General features: G+C 38.8%; 1 long non-coding RNA gene and 1 pseudogene across 3 annotated transcripts in view; both read right to left on the bottom strand.

Moving 5' to 3' along the window:
• Positions 1–221: 221 nt before the first annotated feature.
• LOC143686135 (chromobox protein homolog 3 pseudogene) lies at positions 222–765 on the bottom strand (annotated as a pseudogene).
• An 8,709-nt stretch (positions 766–9,474) lies between these two features.
• Positions 9,475–27,041, bottom strand: part of LOC143686122 (uncharacterized) — a 42,049-nt gene continuing 24,482 nt past the window's right edge. Inside the window, exons 3-4 of one of the 3 annotated variants that reach the window (XR_013176920.1) lie at positions 18,852–19,117; positions 9,475–9,698 (exon numbers count right to left, since the gene is read on the bottom strand). This is a non-coding gene — a long non-coding RNA (uncharacterized LOC143686122). Of the gene's footprint in view, positions 9,699–18,587; positions 19,118–27,041 lie in introns of those variants that run through there. The other 2 variants (XR_013176921.1, XR_013176919.1) reach the window with 2 other exon arrangements.

The following is a 27,041-nucleotide window of genomic DNA, read 5'->3' as shown; positions in this document are numbered from 1 at the left end:
GAAGAAACTACAGACAGGTTTTATTTGTTCAAAGTAACCAGTGATATTGATGCAAAAACAGAACAAAAAACCAATACCCCCCAAAACTTAACACCTGCCCCAATAATACTACTTCAAAACAAACATAACAAACTTGATATCCATTAGAATAGTAATTATTCTTCACACTAATAAATAAAAAACCAAGACCCAGATTTTATATATATAAAGCAATACAATAATTACTGAGCTTCATCTTCTGGACAAGAATGCCAAGTTAGTCCTTCCTCATAAAAAGCAACCACAATTTGAGGACACTTCATGTTTGCCTCTTTTACCAGCATCAAGTCTGACTCATCTGAATCTTTCCATTTCATGAGGAGCATTAACTCTCCACTGCTGTCTGAGGCACCAATTATGCGTTCAGGATCAAGACTTCAAGCAAAGTCTCTTGATTTGTCAGCAGCATCTCTTTCCTTCTTTGATTTGCAGTCATCAGTTTCTCTGTCAAATAAAAATTTCCTTTTCGTGCTTTTTCTTTATGAGCTTTTTGAGAAATAAGAAATGCTTCAATTAACTCTGGGTAATCTAACTTTTCTTCTTCAATGTATTGTCAGCATCTGTAAATCTCTTCCACTTCAGGAAGTAATCCACCTTTCCATTTACTACATGTTGATCTAGTGCTTTTTCCACCACAAATTCTTCAGTTTCTGCCTCTTTGACTTTTTGCTCTTTTCATTCTGCTTCTTTCCCATTTTTTTGCAATGTAATTTTGTTGTTGTCCATTTCTAATTACAGCCTTAAAGAGCTAATACTCACTGCTTCCAAGCTGCTCCAGGTCCCGGGTCTGCAAGCATCTCCTTCCCTATTCAGCTTTCTAAACATTTTTTATTGTGAGATATAACATATATACAGAAAAAGCAATAAATTTTAAAGTACATTTTAACAAGTAGTAATAGAACAGAGTTCCAAGTTTCATGTGGGTTATAGTTCCACAATTTCAGGTATTTCCTTCTAGCTGTTCCAAGACACTGCCGAATATAAATGGTGTATGTAATCAATGCATGGATCTGTTTACCCAGAAGAAGGGAGAAGAAATAAAGACCTACCTAGGGTGACCAATGCTGGGAAGGAGCTGAGGAGGAACAGACAATCTGAGGAGAAGGCACACATGAGATAAAGGAAGAAAATCAGAGAAGGTGGCCTGGAAATCAATGGAGGAAAGTGAGTGGGTTAATAGCTGCTCATGTTGTAGCGATTAAGCAGGATAGCAATGAGAAAGTCATTGGTGGCCTAGAAAATAGCCATGTCAATGGAGTTGGGACTAGCAACGTCAAGCAGTCCAGTCCTGAAATGCTGTACATTTAATCATTAAACGGATTGATAATTGGAAGAGAAAAAGAAGAATGTGATCCACCTGAAAAACAGGAAGAACCTAATTAATGGCATTAATACATGTAGCAATAATTTTGCTCAAAGCAAAGACCAAGAGTCATCCATGGGTCCTTTCTTTCCATCATATCTCACATCTAATTCATCAGCTATTTCTGATGGATCTATCACCAAACAAATTAGAATCCATCCACTTCTTTCCTTCACTATTGCCACCCTAGACCAAATTACCCTCATCTTTCTCCTGGGCAACTGCAATAGCTATAACTGATCTTGTTTCCTCTCTTGCCTCTCTAGATCACCCCCCCTTCCCCAGCAGCCCCAGATAGCTTCATAACAATCACAGCAATTAATCACAGCATTCCCTTGCTTTAAACATCCCAATGGCTTCCCATTACACTTGAGAAAAAATCCTAACAACTCTTCTTGCTGGGCAAAGCCCAACTAAGCTAGTCCCTACTTACCCTCTGACCCCACACTGACCAGCACAGTAACCACTAGTCACATGTGACTATCAAGCATCTGAAATTTGGCAAGTGCAAGTGGATTTTTAACTTGATTTATACTAACTTAAATTTAAATAGCTATACCTAGTTGGTGGCTACCATCTTGGAAAGCATGGATAAAGAACACTTTCAGCAATATAAAAAAGTTCTGTAGGACTGCATTGTTGTGACCTCATCTCCCCTTTGCTTACTATACTTTAGAAACACTGCCTGACCTTCTGCTCCTCCAGCAAGTCAAGCTCCTTCTCCCTTGAGGGCCTTTTTGCTGATTGTTCTCTTTACTTAGAGTCTATTGCCATGTGATCTTCATATGCCAAGTTTGATTTTAGCTCTAATGTCACTTCCTCAGAAAGACCTTCCCTTTCCACCAAATTAAAATCTCCCTATGTTATCTTCAAAGCATTGCAACTAGCTGAAATTATTTTCTATATGGATTGTTTTTTTCCTGCCTTCCTACTTCTATATGCTGGTCCTACATACAGAAGGACCCTCTAGTAAAGATGGAGGATTTAAGCTTGGAGAGGCAGACTTTCTACTTCTCTGGGATAAGAAGCAGGAAGGGAGCACAAGTACTTTGCTTGGAAGGGGGAACAATGCATCAAAAGTTCTACCATAAGAGCTCTATTTTCTTTAAGAAATATGAGGCGGAGTGTGAGGCTGCTGGGGAGGAAGTGATATGAAGATCTGGGAAAAGCAGGAAGGCACTGCCAGAAAGGATTTAATTAACTACAATTAATGGGACCACTGATCAACTCTGAGGATTTAGAAGGCATGAAGTCATAAAAGGTGTACAGCACAATCTGTGGTGTGATTTTCCTCCAATTAGAGGGACGGCCCAGAAGTGCTCATCTTATTTAATACTTACAACAACCTGTTAATGTGACCTGTCAGTATTGCCACTTTACAGGTGAGTAAACTAAAAGGCAGAGAGGTTAAGTAAACTATTCTAGGCTATGCAGCTAGTAAATGGAAAAGCTGGAATCTGAGCCCTGACATTCTGAACCAAATCCAGAGCTCTTAATCATACTACCTCCCTCCTTGTTTGAGAGATCGGCATTCTATAAGCGATGTGATGAATGAGTATTTGTTGTAGGCCCCTGAGCTTCCCATTTCCTTCCCAAATGGCAAAACAGCATAAGAAATAGAGTGAAATAGGTAATTTAATAATGTTGACATAAATTTACAAAAATTAAAGCTTTTGAACACAAAAAAACATACATAAATGCAAAAGCACTTACAAAAATATAGACATTAAATCTTCAGAATGGTTGCACATGGGAAATTGAGGAAAAATGGAAATAATTAAATAAAATAAGAGAGGGCCCTCCCATGGACGTATAATGATAATGTCCATCAAACTGAGAAGTAGAATGAACTCAGCACTCTTGTACTTAAGGCCCTAGCACCTGGACTGGGGTGGAGCTGGGACTGCCTAGTCCAGCTCTCTAGATATAAGGAAGGGGACCAGATGCTTCTCTCCTGCCTACAGAGGTGTCCCACAATTTTAACCTCACAGGGCTTTGGGTAGGATGAGAAGGTTTAAATTTATAGGGAAGTGCTTACAATTATTTTACAATTTTTTAAATTTTTACTATTGTTAGCATTTATCACTCAAAAATATGAATACTTATTATGGTTAGGTGAACCTAGAGCAGAACTGGACTTTCAAATCAAAAGTCTGCAAGTAAAAATGTTATATACTTGGTTGTTCTCATCCTTAGCGATGACTCAAAATACACCTCCACATATTAGGAATCCACAGCTCTGCAACGGCCCAGGCAACTAGATAGATAGATGTATGTGGCTGCTTATTACTGCTTTTTGTCTATCTTTTAAACAGCTTTAATAATATGTAATTCATATACAATACAATTCACCCATTTAAAGTGAGCACTTCACTGGTTTTTGTATATTCACAGAGGTATGTAACCATCACTACAGTCTAATTTTAAAACATTTTCATCACCCCTGTGGTGGTTTGGAGCTGTATGTACCCCAGAAAAACATGTTCTTAAACTTGACCCATTCCTGTGGGTGTGAACCAATTGTTGAGTAGGATTTTTTATGGCATTACTTCAGTTAAGGTGTGGCCCACATCAATCAGGATGTATCTTAATCCTCTATCTGGAGTCCTATAAAGGACTGAATGAAATTCAGACATATAGGAGAGGACAAAAATGTAGAGGCCATGTGCATTGCCATGCGACAGAGAAGCCAAGGACCAAACGATTGCTGGCAGCCAGCCCCAGAAAGCCAGCCTTTAGGTAGACAGCATCGCCTTAATGATGTCTTGATTTGGATTTTCTCTTAGCCTCAAATCCATGAGCTAATAAATTCCCAGCGTTTAAGCCAACCTGTTGCATGGAATTTACTTGCATAGCCAAGGAAGCTGAAACAACCCCCAAAAGAAATTGCAAACCCAGTAATAGCCATTTCCTATTTCTCCCTACTCCTAGCCCCCAGCAACCACTAATCCACTTTCTGTCTATATGTATTTAAAATCTATTCTAGATATTGCATATAAGTGGCATAATACAATATGTGGTCTTCTGTAACTGGCTTCTTTTACTTTATAATGTTTTCAGTGTTCACTTATGTTGTAGCATGCATTACTATTTCATTTCCTTTTATGGCAAAATAATAATCTATTGTATGGATATGCCACATTTTGTTTATCCATTCATTAGTTGATGGAGATTTGGGTTGCCTCCACTTTTTGACTGTTATGAATAATGCTGCATTGAACAATTGTGTGCAGGTTTTTGTGTGGCCATATGTTTTCATCTCTCTTTGGTATATACCTAAGAGTGGAATTGCCAGGTCATATGGTTATTCTAAGTTTTTGAGGAACTGGGACAGCTGGATATTTAAAACATCCCTACACATTCTAAAGGGTATGGGGATGAAGAATAACTGATTTATTTTCTTATTATAAATACTGTAAAACTGTATTAATTTGGTTAATGACTAAAAGGCATATAGAAAAAATTATTATACTTGGCTTGTTAAGATGAGATTTTGAGTAAGTTTTGCATTTTTATTTGCATTATTTTGTTTCAATATTTTCTGTGCACTGAATTTAGAAAATATAAGCTAACTAACACATTTTATGGGCACTTATTAATGTGGTTTTGGATGGATAAAAAAAACCTTCTGAGTGGAGACAGCTAGAAAAAAGAGGGATGAAAGGGGAGTCAGGGGGCGGGGGGGGAGGGGGAGATCTAAGGGTCTAGAAGAGAAAGCTACAAGACAGTTGGGTGATGAAGTTACATTCCAACAATACCCTTGGGCCTCTCCACAATTCTTTCTAGCCCCAATTACTGGTTGAGCAGCCTTCCTTGTTCCTGTAGGAGAAGAAAGGGTGTGTGGATTCCACTGGGCCAAGCCTGTCCTCAGTTTACTTGGGAACAGAGAAGTGTAGATTGTTGGGAGTTGCGGGTCTCATACTTTTTTTCCTCTTGCTCCAAGGACCTATTGAAGGAAGGAGACCATAAGACCTTCTGGCAGATTCTCATGTAGATGTATCTCTCGCAATTGTATATATTTTGAGAGTGACATTATTTACCTCTTTAATAGGCTGCATAGCATAGCATATTTAGGAACCCAGGCTTCCTGGGTTCACAACCTGCCTTCACTATGTATTAGCTGTGAAATATTAGGCAAATTACTTAACCTCAGTTTCTCCTTGTAAAAATGATATGACAATAATGAGATTTATGGTTGTGAAAATTAAATTAATTAATACTGTGAAATCCATGGTACAGTTCCATGTACAGTTTAGGTATTCGATAAATGTTCATGTTTATCTTTCTACTACTAACATTCACACATTATGCTTGACACATAATTGATGCTTCATGGTTATTTGCTGAAATGAGATACGTAATAGAAGGGCATAGCTAGACAATAGATGAGTTTATTTTATCACAAAAAAAGCAGAACGGATATGTCTTTCTCATTATTCTCAAGCAAATTAATTCCTTCCTTCTAGTTACCCGTAGTACTCAAAACATCTGGTAGAGCCGTTATCTCAGCACTGAAATATATGGTAGCTGTTCTCAAATTGATGACTCCAACATAGCTACCAGATCTTCTTCACCTTTGTATCCACTGACACCTAGTACAGGAGGCTGTCACTAAGCAGACTTGCAGATATTCAATGTAACATCTTATTGGCACTCAACTGCTGTCCAGACTCACGTTTTCCAGGAAATGGGAAAAACTGTTAGGTAAAAGCCAAGAGCACTGAATTGATGCGCAGTTTATGATTAACTAGTTTTATGATCTTTGATCACATAGCTATCCTGTTTTGTATTTCTCAAAGATATGATGTTGAATCATATAAAAACGATATTTGTGCAGGTCAAAAATGGTTACAAATTGATTATTTCATATGACTCAATCTAAAATTTCTAGTCTTCAAGTTCTACACAATAAATCAGTATTTCTCAAAAGACATGTAGTTAGAGGAAAAAAAAAACGGACATTCCCCATAACACATACATACGAACACTCAACTATTACAAATGAGAAAAGGATGCCAAATGAATCACTTGCAAGTGATACATCAGTATTAGGTGTAGATTGAGGACTCCCACCCACCCCCAAGTCCATGTGAGTACAGAGCCTATTCCCTTCCCACCAAAAACTTCTGCTTTTGCAGAGGAAGCCTGACCTGTAAGGACGGCTAGCCTGGAAAGAATGACTGATGGGTAAGTGGCTAAGAAGAAGACGGATAATAGTTCATATCCTCTAGTTTTATTGCAGAATGCACTACAATTTTATTTCATTTGTACTATTTATTATGAAACATGTCTTCTTAACTTCACCCCCATTCCAACAGTGAATCAAAGTGGTGACATTTGAAATCTCTTAATTATAACAACAAAGTTTCAGAATAAAATCCTCCCATGCATGATGAGAGGCAGCATAGGGTAATGAATAAAAGCGTGATCTGATTTAGAATCCTGACTCTGCCACTTTGTGACTGTGTAACTTTGTACAAGCCTCTCTGCCACCTGCCTCAGTTTCTCACTTCCTGAAAAATTAAGACAATATCAGAAACTACTGTGGAATTTTAAAATATACCTTGCTTTTCTTAAAAGAAAATGTGAAACTAAAAAATTATATTTATCTTTTTCCCCCCCATTCATGGTTAAAAGGGAATTAGCTGAAGATGAAAAAGTGATCTTTTGAATCCATAGATACTTTCTTGGTACAGGTAGTTGCTGTTATTTTGAGCAGATGAGGAAATGGAAACTAAACAAAGATCTGATTAAGTAAAAGCAATATTTTAATAAGAATAACTTTATAAAATTACTCTATATAACTCATGATTAGTTTCTTCTTTTTTTATTTCCTTTTTTTAATTCTAAAAAGAAGAGGACTCTTCTTTGTCAAACTTCACCAACTCATAGGGTATAGCAAAGTTTTTATACTATATTTAAGGTGTAAATGGTATTTTTTCCTTTTACTTTTCTCTCTTTGGTCTATAGAAAGCTATCATGAGAAAACAACTTTGGGTTCTTTGTGATGCCTACTAAGTTTAGTGAGGTCTCCTTTACAAAAGCTAACAAGACCTGAACATAACAGAGATGCGTTTATGTCTTGGCAATAATCAAATGAGTTAATTCATGAAAGGCGATGGGGACAGTGTCGGCACAAGGTAAGTGTTCAGGAAATGTTATTTTACTTTATTATTATTGTTGTTGTTATTGCATCCTAGAGACCTCAAACTATTATTTGCTTCCATAGTATTTATTACAAAATAGAATTGGGTATCAATGACAACATAGTCATATAATTAGTCTCAATACTTAAATCGATTAATAATCTTATGTTTCTTTAAGACAATCTTCTTGGCCAACAGATTCTAACTAGATCGATGGTTTCCAAGTATTAAAAAATAATGATAATAAGGCCCTTTTCTTAAAGCAAAACATTTCACAAAGCACCTGATATAAATTGTACCTTTAACATTCTATAACTGAAAAAAACCTGTAATGATAAAAACTATAAATTCATTAATACTTTGAAAATAATTTGTATTTTATTTTAACATACATTTGAAAATTCACGTTTGAGCCAGATATGGTTATGCTACAGTCAAAGCTTAGAGAATCTATAGATTTGCTGGTGTTTTTATAAACTCCACAGGTTCACAAGAATCCATGGCCAAAAGAGCAATGCATTAGAGAGGTCAGCAATCATTTTCTTGTTAAGGACCTGGGACACATGTCTGTTGTAAAGACTCAGATTTGCCATTGCAGCCACAGACAATGCATGAAAAATATGGGTATGGCTGTGTTCCAAAGGACTTTATGAAAACAGGCACTAGGTTGGATTGGGCTGGAGGGCTATATTTTGAAGACCCTTGATTAGTTTCCAAAACTGTAACATACTTGTCATCAACAACTTTTCAGCTTTTTGTTTCAGTATTTTGAATCCAGAATTTATAGTACTCCCCAACCCCTCACCCTGGCAGGCACTGAAATGTAATACAGAAGTACGGAACTCTAGATTTTTACTTCTATAATCCTTGTCAGCCTTCTCTCATGGTTTTACAAAATTCTCTACATGTGCTAACTGCAGAATGGAAACTTGAAGAAGTTCCAAAAAACTTCAGATACTATGTAAAACTTTGTTACTAGCTTGTTTTGTTACTCTTAAACCAGCTTTTAGCTTCTTTCTGGCTCACATTCCTCCCATATAAAACAAGAGAGCACTATTAACATCATTATAAAACATTGTCTTTTAAATTCATACACCTCTCTATTGTTTGACTTGATACCAGCATGTAATGCAAAAAAGCAACACATTTTTTTCAGCTGTAAAATGTATTTATTGTTTTTTCAGCAATATTCCTTTTCAATTCAATAAAAGGTTGAAAGTTTGTTTTTTGAAACTTCTGGCGAAACATAAAGGAATGAACATGTGCCTTTAATAATGTTTCCTCTCAAAACCTCATTAAAATAAGAATAACGACAAAAGCAAATGTTGGTGAATCTGCGCATCCAGGTAAGGGGCATATTAGAGCTCTTCATATTATTTCTGTATCATGTCTGCAACCCCCCAGCTAGTCTGAAACCATTTCAAAACAAAAAAGTGTGGGGAGAAAAAGATTGGCAAATGCTTATCTGGTCTTTCCACATACAAACAATCCCAAACCCACTGGACAGTTGCAAAGACAACATAAAAGCCATAGAGACTTTCTCAGACCATGCATTCCCCCCCAAAATAAAACGAACAAACAAAAAACATATACAGAATTCCAACACACACCTCCCCACCCATATACCCAGATCCACTAACCTTAAACATTTTTTTAAAAGAATATTTTTTTCAAAGGTTCTTCTGAGTCATATTTGTAGAACCAAATAAGTCATATAAAAGGGATTCACTTATCCATTCCTTTATGCATTTGCTCAACTATCATTTATTAAATATCTAATGGGTGCAGAGACCAATGCTAGTCTGGGTATATAGAATGCATACACCCCAAAACTAAAGCTCATTAATTGAATTCATTGTACAGTGGAAGAGATGAATAGCTAGAATATAAAATAACTAATAAAAGAACAATAAAAAATATGATGGGAATATTAAATTTTTATTGCTCTCATTGCTGCAGGTACTTTTTCCTCCCCCTTTCTCCAAAATGTAACACTTGACTGAAGGTATTTATTAACAGCTTTTGTCAGTCAAAAGTATAAGGTTGCCTGGCACATAGAAGTCACTCCTTGTCCACAACAGCATTAGAATTCTTATTAGTCCAGGGAGGGAGGACATGTCCAAGAGTTGAGAGAACAGAAGACGACAAACCTAAGGAGGAAAGAAGAACCAGAGCTGTAGAACTTCTCTGGAGTCCTGGAACAGGACTGAGGGTGGGGTGGAGAAGGGTTGTTGGGGGTTCTGGGGTAGTAAAAATCCCACTGCTTGCCTTGCACCACCTTAGAATATGACAGACCTCAGATTGGAGAGATCTATCTAGGGTTCTCCTAGGATGATTGGAAACCATTCCAGTTTTTAGGACTCAATTAGGCACAGAAGCCATGAAACCATCTGCCTTGCAGGGAAAATGTGGGCTAGGACAGTACCCATTGTGGCCTTAGCATCAAGGGTTCCTTCCAGAACAAAAGAGCATGTGGGCTTCCCAAGCCTAGCAAAGAGGAAAGACCCACCAAATCACAACTGGGTTTGAACTTTCCACCAGCCCTAGGGTTCAGAAGAAATTTAATTTGGTTCAGAGGAACAAAATAATATAACTTTTAAAAATACACAGCAGGTTTTAAAATAAAGCATATATTTTCTATCCTATAAGAAAAGTAAGAGATAATTTTCATTTTGGGAGGAAGAATAATGAAATAACTGGGTGGGAGTTAGGTGTATAGGGAAGGCTTTATAAATCAGATGACATTTGAGCTAAATCTTGGAGGATAATAATGATAGCTATAATTTATGGAGAATCTAATGTATTTCAGGTAGTTTACACATATTATTTCTAATAATTATACTAATGCCATAAATTAGGCATTTTATCCCCATCCATCAGTTGAGAATCTGTGGCTCAGAAAGGTAAAATTATGTGCCAAACATTCTATAGCTTGGTTATGAAAGTTCAACTAAATGTTTAAGATTCAAACTGAGGACAGAATGACTTCCAGGACAATAGTAGTTAAAACAACAACAAGAAGAAGAAAAAAAATTGGTTGATCATAAAATTTACTTTGGAAGCATTTCTGAAATCCACCTTCTAGGATCTTACAAACCTACTTAATCAGATCTCAAAGAGATGTGTGTGGGTGGGTGTGACTGCGGATCTGGGTATGTGTGTGGTTTTTAAAGCAGCCCCAGTGATTTTCCACGAGCAGCTAGGTTTGGGAAGCACTGCACTGCTACTAAGTCAGTTGTGAAAGGGAGGGACATTCCAGGCAGAAGGAATAGCATGGACAATGGCAGCATCAAGGAGAGTTCTGGCATGTTCTAGAACAAGTCGTATAATTAGAGTTTGGGTTTTCAGAAGTGTCAGAAGTTGAGCATGAATGATGCAATGGGACCAGACTCTAGCTGGCCTAGGGGGCAATGTTGAGAGCACTGGACTTTATTCTGGAGAGCACAGGGGTTTAGCACAGGTTTTTAAGCCAGAAATGGCATGATCGGTGTCATGGTCAGGTTCATGTGTCAACTTGGCCAAGCTGTGGTACCTATTTGTCTTGTTGGGCAAGTGCTGGCCTGTCTGTTTCAATGAGGACATTTCACAGAATTAAATCATGATCATGTCAGCTGCATCCACAGCTGATTCCATTTGTAATGGAATTCCATTTGTAAAAAGCCAAAGGGGAGTGTCTTCTGCAATGAATGATGCTTAATCTAATCACTGGGAGCCTTTTAAGGAGGATTCAGAAGAGATAGACTCTCTTCCTGCTTCGGCTGCCGAACTTCCCATGGAGTTCATCCAGATCTTCCATCGGAATCATCAGCTTCACAGCCTACCCTGTGGATTTTGAATCCTGCATTCCCACAGTCATATGAGACACTTGTATAAATTTTATATTTGCGAGTGTTCCCTGTTGATTCTGTTTCTCTAGAGAACCCTAGCTAATACATCTTGGTACCAGGAGTGGTTCTTAAGAAACAGAATCTTAAAAATGGGTTTTTATGAATGGTTTTCTACTCTGACTGGACTCAAAGGCACTAAAGACTCTGATTCCCATAATCAGAATATCACTCCCAATCCATGGAGTGAGTTGGCAAAAGAGATAGTCAAAATATCACCATCCGATTCTCCTAATGCTTCACTTGTACGAAGCCAGGCTCTGGGGGATAATGTTTTTGACACCTTTACAGAGTTTTGTGGAAATAAGAGGTATAGAGATGTTGGCTGGTTGTTGTTAGATACACTGGCTACATTAAGAAGTGAAAGGGATGAGCTTAAGGCTTCAAACGAGAAGCTTAAGCGCTGTCTAACAGATGTAGAAGTTTCTATGAGTATCCTGAAGGAAAATCTTATTTCCTTTAGCCATAGACTTGAGATCTCTGAAAATCAGACTCAGAATCTTATTGTTAGAGTAGCAACTTTACAACGTAAACTGAAATCTCAATGTTGCATGGTGTCTGCCATTAAAGTGAGGGCATTGATTGGAAAGGAGTGGTACCCTGAAAAATGGGATGGTGACATATGGATTGATAAAGATGTTGGGGGTGAGGTTGAAACCCTAGGTCATGCTGAGTCTTCTCTAGATAACCCTGTAATAGTTTGCCCTGAGGACACAGCCGCCCCATGTCCAGCCTGCCTTGAGGAGTTGGCCACCCAACCTCCTCCTGAAGGGATTAGCCCTAGAGTGATTAATCCTGTTTCACCAGATGAATCTGCAAATGAAGTCCCTGAACCAAATGGCTTGGAAGATATTTCTAATTCTTTTCATGACCCACCCCCACCACCCTCATTTCTTCCAGACGTATAACTAGACTAAAGTCCCAACATTCCCCTAAAGGTGAGATACATGACGGGGTAAGTTCTTTTGGGGTAACTCCAAAAGAACTGTGTGAGTTTTCCAATTTATATAGACAGAAATCAGGGGAATGTGTGTGGCAGTGGATTTTAAGGGTGTGGGATAATGATGGGAAGAATATAAGGCTGGATCAGGCTGAATTTAATGATTTTGGCCCACTAAGCTGATATTCTGCATTCAATGTTATAGCTCAAGGGGTTACAAAAGGTATTAACAGTTTGTTTGGATGGTTGGTTGAAACATGGATCAAAAGGTGGTTGATATTACCTGAGGTTGAAATGCCAGAACTGCCCTGATACAATGTAGATGAGGGGATCCAGAGGCTTAGAGAGATTGGAATATTGGAGTGGGTTTATCATGCAAAGCCTGCTCTTACACCCCAGGAATGTCTGGAGGATGCACCATTTACCAGAACAATGAGAAATAAATTTGTGAGATTAGTGCCATCGTCCCTGAAAATCTCTGTAGTTGCACTTCTCTGTAGGTCAGATATTACTGTAGGAACTGCTGTCACTGAGCTGTAATCCTTAAACACAATGGAGTTGGCAGAAGCCAAGTGGCAGCACTTAATCACCAAAGTCAGGGTAAACGTGACTACTATAATAGACAGCAAACTCAAAGCAGGTGTCAAACTTATACGATTCACAGAGATTTGTGGCATTGGCTAGTAAATCATGGGGTACCTAGAAATACAATAGAGGGGCAGTCTACCAAATTCTTGTTTCAGCTGTACAAACACAAGAGTTCTAGGTCAAGTGAACAGAAGACTAAGCTGAATTACAAAAACACAGAGTCATGGCCCCTTAATCAATTTCCAGACTCGAGACAGTTTACAGACCCTGAGCCCCTTGAATTAAGGGGAGGCCAGTTCCCTTTGTGAGAGAACCATGTTACACTGCCACAAATTTATGCTGTTAATCTTCCTCCAAGCCTTCCCCAAGAAGACCAACGGCCTTTTACCAGGATAACTGTGCGTTGGGGAAAAGGAAATGATCAGGTATCTGGGAGATTATCAGACATGGTTCTGAAGTGACATTAATTCCAAGGGACCCAAAACATCACTCTGGTCCACCAGTCAGAGTGCAGGCTTATGGAGGCCAGGTGATCAATGGAGTTTTAGCTCAGGTCCATCTCGCAGTGGGTCCAGTGGGCCTCCGGACCCATTCTGTAGTTATTTCCCCAGTTCCAGATTGTATAATTGGTATAGACATACTGAGCAACTGGCAGAATCCCCACATTGGCTCTCTAACTCAGGCAATGAGGGCTATTATGGTGGGAAAGACCAAGTGGAAGTCACTAGAACTGCCCCTACTTAGCAAAACAGTAAATCAGAAGCAATACTGGATTCCTGGAGGGATGGCAGAGATTACTGCCACTCTTACAGACTTGAAGGATGCAGGGGTGGTGATTCCCACCACATCTCCATTCAACTCTCCTATTTGGCCTGTGTAGAAAGCAGTTGGGTCTTGGAGAATGACCAACCTATGTGTCATAAGCTCAACCAGGTGGTAACTCCAATTGCAACTGCTATTCCAGATGTGGTATCATTGCTTGAGCAAATCAATACATCCTCTGGTACCTAGTATGCAGCTACTGATCTGACAAATGCTTTTCTCTCAATAGCTGTTAATAAGGACACCAGAAACAGTTTGCTTTCAGTGAGGAAGGTCAGCAATATATTTTCACTGTCCTACCTCAGGAGTATAGCAACTCTCCAGCCCTATGTCATAATCTTGTCTGCAGGGACCTTGATCATTTCTCCCTCCCACAAGACTTCACACTGGTCCATTATATTGATGATATCATGTTGATTGGACCTAGTGAGCAAGCAGTAGCAACTACTCTAGACTTACTGGTAAGGCATCTGCATGTCAGAGGATGGGAGATAAATCCAACAAAAATATAGGGGCCTTCCATCTCAGTGAAATTTCTAGTTGTCCAGTGGTGTGGGGCATGTGGAGATATCCCTTCTAAGGTGAAGGATAAGTTGCTGCATCTGGCCCCTCCTACAACCAAAAAAGAGGCACAATGCTAGTTGGTCTCTCTGGATTTTGGCAACAACATATTCCTCATTTATATGTGCTACTCCAGCCCATTTATCGAGTGACCAGAAAAACTGCTAATTTTGAGTGGGGACCTGAACAAGAGGAAGCTCTGTGACAGGTCCAGACTGCTATACAAGCTGCTCTGCCACTTGGGTCATGTGATCCAGCAGATCCAATGGTGCTAGAAGTGTCAGTGGCTAATAGAGATGCTGTTTGGAGTTTTGGCAGGCCTCTATAGGAGAATCACAATGCAGACCCTTCGAGTTTTGAAGCAAAGCCTTACCATCTGCTGCAGATAACTACTCTCCTTTTGAGAAACAGCTTTTGGCCTGCTACTGGGCCTTAGTAAAGACTGAATGCTTAACCGTGGGTCACCAAGTTACCATGAGACCTGAGTTGCCTATCATGAACTGGGTGTTGTCTGATCCACCAAGCCATAAAGTTGGGTGTGCACAGCAGCACTCTATTGTAAAATGGAAATGGTATATAAGAGATGTGTCCAGACCTTCTCTTTCCCAGACCAGAACTATGGCCTCTTGGGGAGTTTCTTACAGTGAATTGACTGAGAAAGGAAAAACTTGGCCCTGATTTACAGATGGTTCAGCATGACATGCAGGTACTACCCAAAAGTGGGCAGCTGCAGCACTACAACCCTTTTCTGGGGTGTCCTTGAAGGACAGTGGTGAGGGTAAATCCCCCCAGTGGGCAAAACTTAGAGCAGTGCACCTGGTTGTTCATTTTACTTGGAAGGAGAACTGGCCAGAGGTGCATTTGTTTATTGACTCATGGGCTGTTGCTAATGGTTTGGCTGGATGGTCGACTTGGAAAGGCCATAATTGGAAAATTGGTGACAAGGTGATCTGGGGAAGAAGTATGTGGATAGACCTTTCTGAGTGGGCTAAAAACATGGACATATGTGTGTCCCATGTGAATGCTCACCAGAGGGTGACTTCAGCAGAGGGAGGTTTTAATAATCAATTGGATAAGATGATCTGTTCTGTGGATACCAGTCAGCCTCTTTCCCCAGCAACTCCTGCATCATGAGCACAGTGGTCATGGTGGTAGGGATGGAGGTTATGCATGGGCTCAGTAACATGGACTTCCACTCATCCAGGCTGACCTGGCTACAGCCATTGTTGAGTGCCCAATCTGCCAGCAGCAGAGACCCACACTCAGCCCCCGATATGGCACCATTCGCTGAGGTGACCAGCCAGCTACATGGTGGCAGGTTGATTATATCGGACCACTCCCTTCATGGAAGGGACAGTGATTTGTTCTAACTGGAATAGACACATACTCTGGATATGGGTTTGCTTTCCCTGCATGCAATGCTTCTGCCAAAACTACCATCTGTGGGCTTACAGAAGGCCTTATCCATCATCATGGTATTCCACACAACATTGCTTCAGATCAAGGAACACATTTCACAGCAAATGAAGTGTGGGAATGGGCACATGCTCATGGAATTCTCTGGTCTTACCATGTTCCCCATCATCCAGAAGCAGCTGGATTGATACAATGGTGGAATGACCTTTTAAAACCTCAATTATGGTGCTAACTAGGTGGCAATACCTTGAAAGACTGGGGTAATGTTCTCCAGGAAGCTGTATATGCTCTGAATCAGTGTCTGGTGTATGGTGCTGTTTCTCCCATAGTCAGGATCCATGGGTCCAGGAACCAAGGGGTGGAAATGGGAGTGGTACCACTCACTATTACTCCTAGTGATCCACTAGGAAAATTCTTGCTTTCTGTCCCTGCAACCCTGAGCTCTGCTGGTCTACAGGTTTTAGTTCCAAAAGGGGGAGTGCTTCCACCAGGAAAAACAACAATGATTCCACTGAACTGGAATCTAAGACTGCCACCTGGTCACTTTGGGCTACTCATACCCCTGGATCAACAAGCCAAGAAGGGGAATACATTATTGTCTGGGGTGATTGACCCTGAATATCAGGGGGAAATAGGACTGCAACTACACAATGGAGGCAAAGAAACGTTTTCTTGGAATATAGGAGATCCCCTATGGCGTCTTTTAGCCCTGTGATTAAAATCAACGGAAAACTGCAATAACCCAATCCAGGCAGGACTACCAATGGCTCTGAAACTTCAGGAATGAAGGTTTGGGTCACCCCACCAGGCAAAGAACCACGGCCAGCTGAAGTGCTTGCTGAAGGTAAAGGGAACATGGAATGGGTAGTGGAAGAAGGTAGTGATAAATATGGACTTTGAACACATGATCAGTTACAGAAACGAGGACTGTAATGCTGTTTTGTTCATGTTATACTATTTAAGTTGTAAGATATCAAGTTTAAGAATGAATATTACCCAAGGACTTTCACCCTATTCTGGAGAGATTTAATGTGTTTCCAGTTATATGCAGGACAGTTGAGTATTGTTAGACAAAAGAAAAAATGTGTTTTATTGTTTTTTATTTAGAAATTAGGTATGGTTTAAGGTGGTATGTATAGCTGCCAAGTTGACAAGGGGTGGACTGTCATGGTCAGGTTCATGTGTCAACTTGGCCAAGTGGTGGTACCTGTTTGTCTGGTTGGGTAAGTGCTGGCCTGTCTGTTGTGATGAGAACATTTCATAGAATTAAATCGTGATCATGTCAGCTGCATCCACAGCTGATTCCATTTGTAATCAGCCAAAGGGGAGTGTCTTCTGCAATGAGTAATGCTTAATCTGATAACTGGAAGCCTTTTAAGGAGAATTCAGAAGAGACAGGCTCTTCCTGTCTCAGCTGGTGAGCCTCTCCTGTGGAGTTTGTCCAGACCCTCCATTGGAATGGTCAGCTTCACAGCCTGCCTTGCAGATTTTAGACGCTGCGTTCCTGTGGTTACGTGAGACACTTTAATAAATTTTATATTTGTGAGTGCTCCGTGTTGATTTTGTTTTTCTAGAGAACCCTAACTAATACAATCAGTTCTCTTGGTTGGAAGCATGACTCTGATGGCAGAACTGAGAGACTGGTGCAAGGCACCCAGTTGGGAGTTCAGAGGGGAGTCAGAAGCATAGACTTTCTGCCTAATAAATGAGGGAAGTACAAAATGAGTTTGATAAGTCTATCTGGAGACTGGGTAAGGAGGTGACACTGGAAACATTAGTTTCCATCTTAATCAGACCCTCTGACTTGAATTTGCTGCTCACCCAAGCATTCCAATCTGAATTTGACTTCCTATGTACTTTTATTCCTGAGAATATTGATTAAGCATGAGATTTTAGGGGGAAATGAAGAATTCAATATGTACATGTTAGATTTATATGTGCCTGACAAACACCCCAGGTGATGACCAACAGGTGATTGGATATAAAACTTGAGAACATTGTTTTCATCTTTTGATTAAATGAGACTCACTCATGGAGTTTTTTTAAAAAAAACAATGAAGACCTCACCCTGGAAATTCTGATTTCCCAGGTTTTGAAGGGGATCGAACATATGTTTTTGCTTTTATTTTTAAAGCTCCATGGATCAGTGTGATTTGAAGCAAATAATGAAAACAATGGCCCTGGAACTCAAGCCAGACATCTGTCCATGGATATAGTAGGCTGTAGAGTGCATAATGCTTAAGAGCATCCGTTTTGAAATCACAGAAATCTGGGTTTAAATCCTAACTCTACCACTTACTAACTGTGTGATCATGAGAAAAATAATAAACCCTGCAGTGCCTCACCTCATCTGCAAAACGGACATAACTCTTGGATTAAGGTACAGATTTACAAAATATTGGAAGTTAAATGATTGGAACAATTCCTGGCCCTTACTCACTGTCCAGCTAATATGAAGAAGAGAGGATTAACCAAAGGCATCAACATATATAAAGGAAGACTATAATAGACTTCATGGATTATAGAAAAGCTTAGCTAAAGACATAAAATTTGACAGTATAGGTCTGGCAATATCCTAAGTACTTTGAACTACAAACTGAAACACGAACTCTGGTCCTTCTGGAATGCCTTATTATAAATATAGATACATCTGGCAGTTAAAACTTGAGGCCATTAGCCATAAAAGTATACAACTGAATAAGTTTCCTGGCTTGAATTACGTAATTTTTCTATGAGAAAAGAATGCACTGGTCACACATTCTGAACACAAGCATTCTGGTTTCAGTGACATATTATTTATCACTTTAAATTAATAAATTGGAATTTTATTTTACATATCAGTCACTAACAAGTTTGGTTAGCATAAGTCAGGTCTCCAGGGTCTGATCAATACTAGAAAGATCCAGAGGACCCAACTGTAGATTATAATATCTTCCCCCAGATAGCAGCCACCCATGAGATGTTTCTATGGCTGAAAAACTGCCAACCCCTGATCAACGTCCCGCTACCTTGTTTGTCTTTTAAATTGCAATAAGTAGAGGACAAAATGTGACATGTGAAGGAGTGAAAAGGAATTGAAAAGGTAATGATACCTGCTGTAAACAACCGTTTCAAGAAGTTTGGCAGTCAGAGCTGTCTGCCAAACAGACAGGATGGGGAAGGCTTGAGTGTGTGTAGGGCTAACTGTGGAGAGACCCTCATCTCAGATGGAGAGACTAACAAACACAGTAAACTTCCCGAAGGATGGCAGCGTGGAAGAAGGAGTCAGAAATGGTCTTTGTGTCCAGGCCAGTGAGGGACTCCTGCTTCTCTGGGATTTGAAACAAAAATTGAAGGTTGGACACTGTAGAGGTACATCCTAGAAGAGAAGAGATCAACAGCATCTGAGGATTCATGAATTTCATTTTTTTCAATAAAATGGGTTATTGACTACAGGCAAATCAAGAGATCACCGTATTTCTTTAAGGAATGAAAAGAAACAGGAAGCCATAACTCACACAGGCATAATGAAGGTAGGTACCTAGCAAGTGGTAACTATGACTGTTAATTAATATTTTGATACTCCCCTTCTGCTGGCTTCACACATTGAATCATGTGAGGTATGACTTTGCAGCATCTAAGGTAGCCCTCAATGACCTTTACCCTAATCCTCCTTGAACCAAACAAATGGGGAAATAACGGAAATGATATAAACTTAATGAAAATAAACATTAGTTCATGAAATTTCCAAGATTTTATGCCTCATCTCTTCTGTGTGAAGAGGATGACATCAGTTCTATTTAAGATAAGTGCAGAAAACACTTGAACTCACAAAGGTTTACAGATTGTATCTTTTTTCCAAATACAAATTCTCTGATTATAAGATGTACATAGATAAGGTCAGAAAGGCAGATAGGAAAAAACAGCAGTTCCATTCGTGGTGAGTATCTGGGCAATTTAAAAAAATAAATAACATTGTTGTTTGTGGACACATACATTTATAAAACACTTTTATGTAAGTTCTCATTGATTTTTGTCTCCTTCCAATACACACGTCATGAGGAAGTTTGAGAGCGAAGGGGAGCAGGCTACGAGAGTGGTGGTAGTCCCCCGCTGGCCTCTTCCACTCTCTGTCCCAGCCCATACCCAGGTATCTTTTGCAGGTAGGTGTGAGGATACATCATGGCAAAACAGGCTTCCTCCTGACCAGGACCCCAGTAACCTTTACACAGGAAGAACCTACTCAAGACTCTTATCTTCAGATCCTTCCTGCACTGATACCCGAGTAGAATCTGCTGAGAGCCGGAGCCTACCACAAACTCTGGCTTAGACAGGCAGGGGAGAGTGGGCAGGGGTGGGTTTGTAGAAAGAGTTGTGCAGACAGTGGGCTGAAGCAGTTTCTGGGTACCAGAGGAGGGGAAACAAGACTATTACTGAAATGGAAGTTACTGACAAACTAGATAGTACTAGGGATTTTGTACTAAATTAGAAGAATTTTATACAGTGTCTACATCTCTTTAATCAGGAGCCAAGTCCCTTCAGGTGGCTGCAAGTCATGCAGGTTTTCTTGCTCCTGTCAGATGGTCAAGGGAGATTTGGCCACGGGAAAACCATTAGTGACAGAGTAGTCAGGCCAGGGAATTACCACCCAGGAGGCATCATGCAATTGAGGACACCAGAAATAATCAACCCTTACTTTTTTGAATCAAATAGGTAATTGTTGCATTCATTTCATTCTAACTCCACCCTAGTGTGAGGCCTGGAGGGATAATTATTACAGCTTATTTATTCCAAATACAGACTCTGTGCAGAAGCAGCTCAGCTTAGTCCATGTTTTATTTTGATGATTTAATGTGCCTTCTGCCTCCCTGGGCCTGTTTGGCTTCTGTGTAATTGCTTAGTTGCCTTAAGTCAGCCTGGTAAATATCACTGCCCAACCAGACTATATTTCTGTCATGTTGATTTTGAGCATTCTGTGTCCCTTTACCTTTCAGTAGCTTCATGCTTCTACCTAAACCATCCCCTTCTCATCTGCCTCTTTGGACACTTTTTTCCCTCTGCTTCAGTCTTGCTGGATGATTATATAAACAAGTTATAATTTCTTGTATAAAGTGTTGCTAAATAAGTACTGCTACAGTTCAGCTCATAATCCTTCCCAGCGGGGGCTGAGGAAGTCCTGCTGAGAAGCTGTGCAGTAATCTGGGAAAGAGATAATGAGCCTGTGGACAAGGAGGTGGCAGAGAAATGAGAGAAAGTGAAGAGGCCAAAGAGTTCACATGGATATTGTTGAATAAATTTATTGAGGGGAGAGACAAAACATATTTAAGAGATTAGGGATCACTATTCAAGAAAGAAGAAGTGACATAACCAAAATAATCACCAGAGCAACGTGAACAAAATAGATATTTTCACCTAATTCTAGGCAACATCTCTGAAAATGAGTGAAAACAAACACAATTTCACATAAAAGAAATCTGGCCCATGTTAACTACCTTAAAGAATTTCATCTGGTCTATGACACCACCAGACCCCATATAAGATACTCTCCTGCTCTTGTGCACAGGATCCCAAACCACGTGGCCTCCCCTGCTAAGACATCTAATGCTTTGCCTCTTTCTTGCATGCCCTACAGTTTCCAAACACTCTACCAATTCTTCCTTTCTCATCCTCACTTGTTCATCATGAATTTCTCTTAGATAAACATAATTGAACTTCTCTTAGATAAACATCTTAGAACATTATTATCACAATAGCTTATTTTTTAGTTTACCATGTGCTAAGCAGAGCACCAAGCACTTTATAGAACTTTCCTTATTTAATAATCATGACAAGGAGTTACTATCCTTATTAACACAATATTTTGAACCTACTAAAATGGATATGCTTTTTTTAAAACTTTTTTTTGTGTCTGGTTTATTTCACTTAGCATTATGTCCTCAAGGTTCATCCATGTCATATGCTTCAGGAGCTCATTTTATCTTAATTGCTACTTAATATTCCATCATATTTATATGCTATATCTTGTTTATCCATTCATCTGTTGATAGGCACTTGCATTGTTTCCATCTTTTGGCAACTGTGAATAATGTTTGCTATGAACTCAGTGTATTCATTTGTTAAGCTACTGGAATGCAATATACCAGAAACGGAATGGCTTGTAAAAAGGGAATTTAATAAGTCAAAAGTTTCAGTTCTAATGCCATGAAAGTTTCTAAATTAAGTCACCAACAAGAGGTTACCTTCACCCAAGAAAGGCTAATGCCATTCAGAACACCTCTGTCAGCAGGGAAGTCACGTGGTTGGCATCTGCTGGTTCCTTGCTGCCGGGCTCCGTAGCTTTCAGCCTCTGCTTCCTGTGAGGGTTCCTCACTGGGTGTCTGTAAGTCTTCACTTAGCTGTTCCAGGACAAAATTCTGGGTTTCATCATTTAGTTTAACATCTGCCAGGGTTGGAGATTTCTTCTCTCCAGGTTCTGGCTATTTCTCTGAGTCCTTGCTTAGCACCTGGACAATTTCAGTCTCAATCCCCAAACATCTACATCAGCTGTCAGCTCTGAGCTCTGTTCAAAATGTTTCCTCTTTTAAAGAACTCCAGTAAACTGATCAAGATCCACCTGGAATGTGTGGAACCACAACTCCATCTAATCAAAAAGTCACACCCACAATTGTGCATGCCACAACTCTGTGAAGATAATCTAATCAAAAGTTTCCAATTTACAATATTCAATCCGGATTGAAAGAAACGGCTACTCCCACAAGATTGGACCAGGATTAAAACATGGCTTTTCTGGGGTACATAATATTTTCAAACCAGCATAATCCAGTGCAAATGTCTGTTTGTGTTATTGCTTTCAGCTCTTCTGGGTATATACCAAGTAGTGGGATTGCCAGGTCGTAGGACAACTCAATATTTAGTTTTCTAAGAAACTGCCAAACTGTCTTCCACAGTGGTTGTACCATTATAAATTCCCAGCAGCAGTGAATAAGTGTTCCAATTTGTTCACATCCTCTCCAACATTTGTAGTTTCCTGTTTGTTTAATAGCAACCGTTCTTATAGGTATGAGGAGATATCTCAATTATAGACTTATTTTGCATTTCTCTTATAGGTAATGAAGATGAGCATCTCTTAATGTTCTTTTTAGTCATTTTTATTTCCTCTTTGGAAAAATGTCTATTCATATCTTTAGTCCATTTTATAATTGGGTTGCTCTTTCTGTTGTTGTTGAGTTATATGGATTCATTATATATACAGGACATCAAATCTTTATTTGATACGTGGTTTCCAAATTTTCTCCCACTGGGTTGGTTGCTTCTTCACCTTTTTGCCAAAGTCCTCTGAAGCACAGAAGCATTTGATTTTGAGGAGTTCTGACTTATTTATTTTTCTTTCATTGCTTGTGCTTTGGGCGTAAATTTTAAAAAGCTACCTCCTATTACTAGGTCTTAAAGATATTTCCTATAATTTCTTTTTTAAAACAGTTTTTACTATAAAATATAACATATAGATAAAAAAAGCAATACATTTCAAAGTACTTTGTAGAACAGATTTCAGAGCTTGGTAAGGGTATGAGTTATCATTCCACAATTTCAGGTTTTTCCTTCTGCTGCTCCAAGATACTGGAGACTAAAAGAAATATCAAGGTAATGATTCAGCAGTCATATTCATTTGTTAAATCCTATCTTCACTGCTAACACTCCTTCTTCTCCTTTCATCCTTCTCCCAATTTTCAGGGGTATTTGGGCTGTGCTCATTCTAACTTCTTCATGCTGGAAAGAGGTGTCAACAATATGGGATAGGGGGTTGGAACTAGTTGATGTTCTTGAAGAGGTTGGCCCCTCTGGGTTTCAAGACTTATCTGGCCTAGGAACCCATCTGGAGTTTACAGGTTTCTGGACAGTAATTTCAGTGCATGAAACTTTTGTAGAATCTCAGCTAGAGCCCCAGGTGTTCTTTAGGATTAACAGGAATGGTGTTGGTAGGGGGTTGGCAAAGTGTGGTAAATAGCGATATCTAGCTAATGCTTGTATAAGAGTACCCTCCAGAATAGCATCTCAACTCTGAACTTTCTTAGCCACTGATACCTTATTTTGTTACATTTCTTTTCTCCCTTTTGGTCAGGAAGATGTTGTCTATCCCAAGGTGCCAGGACCAGGCTTGTCCCTAGGAGTCATGTCCCACGTTGTCAGGGAGACTTTCACTCCTGGATGTCATATCCCATGTAGGGGTATGGTATTAATTTTCCTTGCAGAGTTGAACTTAGAGAGAGAGAGAGGCCACATCTGAGCAACAAAAGAGGTTTTCTGGAAGTAATTCTTAGGCATAACTATTGGTGGGCTTAGGTTCCCCACTATAGAAATAAGCTTCATAAAAGCAAGCCTCAAGATCAAGGGCTTGGCCTATTGATTTGAGAGTCCCTAATACTTGAGAGAGTATCAGGGGGTTCCCCAGTGGGAAAGCATATTTTTTCTCCAGTCTCTCAAGGGATTTTGCCAATACTTTTTTTTTTTTTTTTTTAAGAATACAAAGTGTGATTCTTTACTAAATTATATCAGGTAATTCACATGAACAGAATGAAAGTCATGGGGAATTATAACTATGAGTAGGATTTTCATCATTTGTAATTTCAGTCCTCCATTCTGGAGTAAATAATTTTGTAATTTGTTTGGCAGAATGATGCACATTCTTTTCACAGAGAGATATGCTACTGGCGTAGTCACACAGACTTCTTACCTAAACAGTTATGCTAAGAAAACCCCCGAATAAAATTGCTGTCTCAAATATTCTTGGGTGAAATAAATAACCAAACTTCCAGTATATTCATTGAGAAGAAAAAAAAACTAATTCAGATTCAAGAGCTTTACCTTGTGCTATAAATATCAATATAATATTTTATGACTTTAAAGAAGTTTCTATTCTGCTTCTCACAGCCAATTAATCCGGGGAATGACTGATTTCACCTCGATTCACACAAAGAAACAGAACTCATTAAAGAGTTTTGCATCAACGATTTTCTCCCTCAAATCCATTTGAGTTTGCTAAGGAATCTCCCATAGAGGCTCGCCACAGACCAGTCACTTCTCATCTGCTCCAAAATAAAATTCAGAGATTGAAGTTCCTATTTATATCACCTAATCTATTAAGGAAATTGCAGGGTAGGTAGATTTTTAAACTTGTCTAGAGATGGAAGAAAATTCTGGACCAGAAAGCAGTCCCAGAATTTTACATACTTACATTTTAATAGAAGTGAAAAAGTTATAAATGCTTATTTTTTAAAAAAATATAGCAACAAACAAACACAAACATCTTAACTTATGATCATTCTGTTCTACATATATAATCAATAATTCACAATATCATCACATAGTTGAATATTCATCATCATGATAATTTCTTAGAACATTTGCATCAATTCAGAAAAAGAAATAAAAAGACAACAGAAAAAAATTCATTCATATCACACCCCTCACCCTCATCGATCACCAGCATTTCAATCTAAATTTATTTGAACATTTGTTTCCCCTATTATTTCTTTTTATTCCATATGTTTTACTCATCTGTTGATAAGGTAGATAAAATGAGCATCAGACACAAGGTTTTCCCAATCACACAGTCACATTGTGAAAGCTATATCATTATGCAATCATCTTCAAGAAACATGGCTACTGAAACACAGCCATGTTTCAGTAACTCTCCATTACATCTTGACTAACAAGGTGATATCCATTTAGTGTGCAAGAATAACCTCCAGGATAACCCCTCAATTCTGCTTGGAATCTCTTAGCCATTTACACTTTATTTTGTCTTCTTTCACTCCTACCCTCTTTGGTCAAGAAGGTTTTCTCAATCCCCTGATGCTGAGTCCCAGCTCACTCTAGAATTTCCATCCCACATTGCCAGGAAGGTCCACACCCCTGGGAGTCATGCCCCATGTAGACAGGGTGAGGGCAGTGAGTTTACTTGTTGTGTTGGCTGAAGAGAGAGGCCACATCTGAGCAACAAAAGAGGTTCTCCTGGGGGTAACTCTTAGGCCTAATTTTAAGTAGACTTGACCTATCCTTTGTGGGATTAAGTTTCATATGAGCAAACCCCAAGATTGGGGGCTTAGCCTATTGATTTGGTTGTCCCCACTGCCCATGAGAGTATCAAAAATTCAACTTGTGGAAGTTGAAATTTCCCCTTTTTTCACCATTCCCCAAAGGGGACTTTGCCAATACTTTTTAATCTCCACATTCTCAATTCAATTCCATTGGCCAGTGTTTCTATCTTTGTGCCAGTAACATGCTGTTTTGACCACTACAGCCTTATAATAAACTTTAAAATGAGGAAATGTTAGTCTCCCACTTCATTCTTCTTTTTTAGGATATTTTTAGCTATTTGAGATCTATATCCCTTCCAAATAAATTTGATAACTAGCCTTTCCAAGTCTTCAAAGTAGGTTGTTGGACTTTTGATTAGTAGTGCATTGAATCTGTAGATCAATTTAAGTAGAATTGACATCTTAATGACATTTAACATTCTACCCATGAACATGGAATGTTTTTCCACCCACTTAGAAATTCTTTGATACCTTTTAGCAAAGTTATGTAGTTTTCCATGTACAGGTCCTTTACATCTTTGGTTATGTTTATATAGATACTTGATTCTTTTAGTTGCTACTTTGAATGGAATTTTTTACTTAATTGTCTACTCAGTTAGGTCATTACTTATATATAGAAACATTACTGATCTTTGCATATTATTCTTTTTTTTTTTAATATTTTTTTTATTAATTAAAAAAAGAATTAACAAAACAATTAGAAATCATTCCAATCTACATGTACAATCAGTAATTCTTAATAACATCACATAGTTGCATATTCATCATTTCTTAGTACATTTGCATCGATTTAGAAAAAGAAATAAAAAGACAACAGAATAAGAATTAAAACAATAATAGAAAGAAAAAAAACAAAAAAAACAAAAACAAAAAACCTATACCTCACATGCAGCTTCATTCAGTGTTTTAACATAATTGCATTACAATTGGGTAGTATTGTGCTGTCCATTTCTGAGTTTTTATATCCAGTCCCGTTGTACAGTCTGTATCCCTTCATCTCCAATTATCCCTTCTCTTTTTTTTTTTTTTTAATTAACGGAAAAAAAGAAATTAACCCAACATTTAGAGATCATACCATTCTACACATGCAATCATTAATTCTTAACATCATCACATAGATGCATGATCATCATTTCTTAGTACATTTGCATTGGTTTAGAAGAACTAGCAACATAACCGAAAAAGATATAGAATGTTAATATAGAG

Source organism: Tamandua tetradactyla, chromosome 1 (genome assembly GCF_023851605.1).
Source record: "Tamandua tetradactyla isolate mTamTet1 chromosome 1, mTamTet1.pri, whole genome shotgun sequence".
Classification (NCBI taxonomy): domain Eukaryota; kingdom Metazoa; phylum Chordata; class Mammalia; order Pilosa; family Myrmecophagidae; genus Tamandua; species Tamandua tetradactyla.
The sequence above is the reverse complement of the archived record's forward strand: the minus strand, read 5'-3'. Positions and strand labels throughout refer to the sequence as shown.